Raw genomic sequence first — 5661 nt, 5'->3', positions numbered from 1 at the left:
GATTTTAGGCTACATGTATCAAGCCCGTAAAGCTGTGCGCTGTGACATTATGGTCAATGCCAATCACTCTTATTTACCACCGCCTCGGAAAATGCATTCCTGCTGCTAAAACAACACATCCTGAGCCCTGCCACCAATGGTAAAAGCCTCTAGGGATAGGCTACCGAAAGTACTTGAAAAGCTGAATAAGGGAAATAGGAGCCAGCGGGAAGTGATGAGAAGAATAAAATGTCATACTGTTACTGCAGTTCTTACGTGCAAGCGTTTCATATTTAGCTTCATCATTCATTTTGTACCCATTTTACTAGGTTTAACCAAACCACTATTTCAACATTGACGGCCTGTCAGGTGGCTATAATAGTAGTTTCTGTACAACATATAGTATGTATACTTTTGGAGGGCTTGAGAAATTGGATTAGCGAGCTAATCCTTCTCCTGCTGAATGTTACAGAACACACGTAAGGTCTATGCAAACTGTGAGAAACGTGAAAGTAGTTACCGATCCAAATATCCCAAGAAATATACAAAAGGAAACTAGGTCCATATTGTTGGGTTTTTCAGTACATTTCAAATTTTTTATTTTTCTCAGTATAGTAGATGCTTTTCTATTTGAGACCGCAAACACAGCTCCAAATAACTAAACACCAGCCAGTAGCCACTTGGATGCTCTTTTCTAGGCTACTAAGCTAGCTAGCTAAATGAGAACACCTGGATAGCTAAGATAGACTAATTAGCCTCAAAGTAGTTGTCATTTAAGGTATCCTAAATAGTTACTAACAAAATATCAAGTAAGTTGGCTGCTGTAAGCGTAGAGGTAGATATCAGTTGTCAATGCTGCATTGTCAACTAAATTCAAACCACATTAGCCAGGTAGCTAGCTAGTGGAGGTTAGGAAAAGAAGCTAGCCAGCTAGACTACTCTTCAATTGACGCTAGCTAGACTGTTAGCACTAGCTTGCTATATAATTAATCACGCGAGGTTGTACCATAAGAATGTCAGTGGAAAACAGTAGGCGAACGGATGTTATCTCGAGCTATGGCCACCTAGAAACCTACCTGGGTAAAGTTCACACGGTGCGTCGACAACAAGAAGTCCTTCCAGTGTTGCTAAATAGCTAGCTAGCTACTAATTTATTAGCTTGGTAGACGTTGTATGGTGGTTGGCTATCTAGCTTGAATGCTAGATAGCTACATTTCTGTTATGTGTCGGACTCGGGCGAGTTCAGATACTACGCGTCACACACCTACCGTCCACAGCCGACGAAGTCGTCCCTTCTTCCAGCTAGTTAGTGTCGTTGCTTCAGTTACCGTCTTTATTCCGTTTTAAAATCCTGAAAATGTAACTACTGACTTACTATGACTGCCCAGAGTTGGTTTTTGAGTGTATCTACTGGTCTCTGACAAGTCAAGTGATTACTAACATTGCCATTCTAGCTAGCTAGTCTTCAGCTACTCTGCCAGCCGTGGCAGTGACAGGGGATTGAGTCCAGAGTGGGAAAAACTAAAATCGAAATTCTAAAATGCAAGTATACTGGTTTCGTGCTCCCACTAGCTGTAAAACCTCATCATTGCAGGTTATTAAGCTTTATACAGTCAATAGAAAGTGCAAGTCTAAAATTAAATTCAGCACAGCTTTTCAAATAAAACAAAACCACAGGTGTTTCAACAGTTGTTTGAATGTTACTACCAAAAAAATTATCACAATTTACAGCAAATACTGTAATATATAATGCACGATCATATACATCACAAATGCCCAGAATACATTTGGACATATAAATGTTTTTGAATGAAACTAAACTACATGTTATGGATTGCTGTCTGTTTTTCCCAGTTCCAGTTTGAAGTAATAATAAGGCAGTACAGTCATTCCTCCAAAGGGAGGTGACAAAGTACAGTATAGCTTTTGTGTTGTGGTATTGATTGCATGTTGAACTGCAATTGGTTGACAGTGGTGTAAGCAACTCTGACTGCAACTGAATTAATCATTAGTGTGATATTAAACCTAGGTCTACATGTATGCTGCATAAAACAAAGATCCCAGGCATAATCCCAGCCTACAATAAAACCAATTTCAGATGTTGTTTCTACATCAGCTGCTGGTCCGATCCAATCCTCTTGAACTTGTTTTCCCCTTCCGGTTTTTGCAGTAAGTCTATGCCTTTGGCAGATTAAAAGGACAACAGTGTAGGAACATGCATGTTTGTTTTTAACCAGTTTGAATCATATTGTGCGGTGCAATTCCTCTTTTTGAAGGGGCTTTGTCCTTTCAAATATCACAGTATGGAAGTTGTATATTTGCTTGGCCAGTGGCCACTAGCAACTTGCTCACAGGGGTGGAATATTGCACAACAAAGAAGCTGTCACCGATGAGGCACGCTTTTCTAGACCGACCCTGACAGGCAACACAAAAGACAGTTGGCTGCTTTCCCCATCATGCTCTCACTCCTTTGATCAGAAAAGCAAATCAAATCACCTGCAATCAGCCGACCATCACACTGGACAAAACACCTGCTGCACAGACAAAGACCAGAACACCAGATGCTGGATTGTTTTGTGCCAGGTTCTATTTGCCCCTCTGTCCTCGTGGCCAAAGTAAGAATGTGAGCAATCAGTGTACATCCTGTACTTACCTTCCTTTTTGTTGTGAGACAGGAACAGTATTATCTTGTTGAGAAACAAGAAAAGGTGTTAGATCTGAATGGAAATTGATGGACTAGGTAGAACTTCCCCTTTCTGCTATTTTGTCCAATCAACTCTTTTTCTGATTTCCCAACAGTAGTATCCATGGAGCAGAGAGGCTAGAGGTTGTCTTTGGGAAGGCCTGTATTTGTGGTAATGTACGCTTATTACATCACCAAGGGTGATATTTATCACCTGTCTTGCATCATAGGCCTGGCATAATTGCTTTTTTTCTTTTTTACTTCCCCTTATTAGTGGCACCTCTGACCAACCTTTCTTTCGAATAAATCATAGCACTACCTCACTAGTCTGAAAGCAACTGGAACATTCTGGAAGCTTTTTTTTTGCGGTTGCAGACACTGTCTACTTCAAGTTCATGATTTGCTTAGCGACAGAAGAGAAGGTTGAGGGACAAGTGACCCCCCCCCCCCCCCCCCCTTACGACTGCCAAAATCATCTACCAGGCTCCTCCCTGTTAATGGGCTGGTTTGGATTTCTTCTTTTAGGTCCTTGTCTGTTTCTCAGGATGTGGGGAGTCTTTCAGGCACTCTTGAGATCAGACCTAAGAGCTGAATGCCCCGTATCCCACACCCCATCCCTCACACACACACACACACACTCACCGGACAGACCTGACACCAGCATCAGGATGTTGGTTATTCTGAGGGGAAGCTCCCCAACTTCAGCCTTGATCCGGACAAAGGCAGTCCTGCAGGAGATGAGGTCCAACATCTACAGCAAGCCGCCCAAAAACAAGATTGGACCAGGGGTGAGTTCTGCTGTCGTTCTAAGCCCCTCTATAGATACATGGAGAAAGGTATTTTATTATAGTAGTACTACATCACCATTTGGTAAGTCATTTAACGATTAATCAACTATAGTCAATGTTGTCTATGAAAAGTTAACTTTATCTTTGTTAATTGGCCAACCTATATTAAGTCATGCTAGATATACTGTACGTGTTACTTTCAGAAGTGTTCAATATTTATATTCAGTAAATGAAAAGGCATAAACACATTCAAACCTTGTGGGACTCTTAGCAATGAAAATGATAAATTACTTATTTATGTGCTTTCATTTGAATAGAATCCTGACTTACTTACCAAGCAAGTCTCTTGATGTGAAAACCTCCTTATGGTCTTTGGTCTTCTTCCAGCATTGAGAGATTTTGTCCAGAAACAATTATTCTATCCAATTGGATGTAATGAGTTATGACAAGACCATCATGATCTTATGTTATTGTTCAATATACATACACATTTGATTGGTAGGCAAAATATTGATTCTGTGTGTTTGCCTGGGCTTCATGCTATGCCCTGAGGAGCAGCTTTTGGTAAACTGGAAGTTGTCAGTAGTCTTCAAGATTATCTATACACAATCACTTTATCAACAAACTCTTAAATGCATGTCTGGCCGATCACAATATCTTCCACTAAGGGGAATCAGCTCTTCCAAAGGGCTCTCAATTGTAAAATATATAGGCCCAGTGAGCACCAGGGTAAAGGGAAAAACAGTAATTGATTTGGGGGGACAGGTATCTGTAATTTACTGTAAATCAATTGCATTTCTAGGAAATGCAATTGAATGTGCAAGAAATGCAATTCTTGCACACCTCCTAGGAAGGTGTGCAAAATAGTCTCAAAGTGCCTTTCTAACACCCGTGCAATAAATCAAAACATCTTTTGTTTCATATGTGCCATGTTGTAAAGTTGACTTTAAAGCTTGTACCTATCACCATTTGTTTATTAGCATTAAAAAGAGTAACATTTTCAACATGTTTTTACAATGTCAGTTCTCCTCTTTCCCACAGCAAAGCTTCTTCATCATGTCAGTGTTTGCTGTCGCCATGCTGGTCCCAGCGGGCTGGATCATGCATCACCTCCCAGAGTACCGTCAAAGACCACATCCTCCTAAATCCTGAAGGCCCCTCAGCTTGCTTACACACACCGCCCACAAGCCACACGTCTGGATCTCATGTATTAGCCACCATGCCATCAGTCCACCCTCCTGTGTAATTTGTAACAGCAAACAAAAAACTGCCAAAAACTGAACACATTAGCCACTAGTTCTCACTTAAACGATGAAAGAACCATTAACGAACGTATTCAAATGACAGCATATATCATCTCATTCATCTGTACGTAAATATTCTTATAGCATGGTGTCAAATACCTCTGAAAAATGGCCCTTAACGTCGCTGCAGCATCCATATGCAATGACACGTTTGTAAAACTGTCAACTCACTGCCATGATCAATAAATGAAAGTAGTGTTGGCATTGTGTCTGTTCATTGCGGTTGTTTAAATCACAACACTCTTTTGCCCGATCAGCATGACGAATGTATATAATGTATGACTTCGAGGTCAAGTACTGTAGACACAGATACAGCACTACACAGCAGTCAGTGCTGTGTTTAGACAGACAAACTTTATCATTTATAACATGAAACATTAACAGTTTTGAACAGTATATTATACCAACATCTAGAACATACATCAAACCAAAGCAATAATCAGGATCAGTAAACAAAATTATGAAATGCTTTGCAAGAGAATGTAGAGCGAAACAGTGGTTAGAGAAAGGACATCAATTCTGTTGATAAAGCCATTTATGAATATCTTCAAGACTGTCTCTAAAAGAACAAAACTCCAATCCAAATGACCATAATAACATATCATAGGTGTAACATATTTCAGAAGAGACAAACTGTGTGAGGATAAAAGGGGGGAAAGAGGGGTATTTTTTAGGTTTAGTTGATGATTCTGAATGAGACAGGACTGCTCAAGTGAGATTGAATTAAATGGATTCCCCATCAACCGAAGAGAATGATCTAGGTGATAAATGAGAGTTAAAAAAACAAATTGCATATTATTGTCAGGACATGATGGAATAGCTGTCCTCCTTAACTTTGAACAGATATTGGGTTTGTGGAAAACTCCTCAAATAAAAAATGTTAAAAGACTGAACCAAAATGAATGAA

At 40.0% G+C, this 5661-nt stretch overlaps 1 long non-coding RNA gene across 1 annotated transcript; it reads left to right on the top strand.

Moving 5' to 3' along the window:
* Positions 1-2948: 2948 nt before the first annotated feature.
* On the top strand, positions 2949-4956 carry LOC134024817 (uncharacterized). Its single transcript, XR_009930936.1, has 2 exons — positions 2949-3450; positions 4492-4956. It is a non-coding gene; the product is annotated as an uncharacterized LOC134024817 (long non-coding RNA).
* The last annotated feature ends 705 nt before the right edge of the window (positions 4957-5661 follow it).

This window comes from Osmerus eperlanus, chromosome 8, assembly GCF_963692335.1.
Source record: "Osmerus eperlanus chromosome 8, fOsmEpe2.1, whole genome shotgun sequence".
Classification (NCBI taxonomy): Eukaryota; Metazoa; Chordata; class Actinopteri; order Osmeriformes; family Osmeridae; genus Osmerus; species Osmerus eperlanus.
This window is presented reverse-complemented; position numbering and strand designations above follow the sequence as displayed.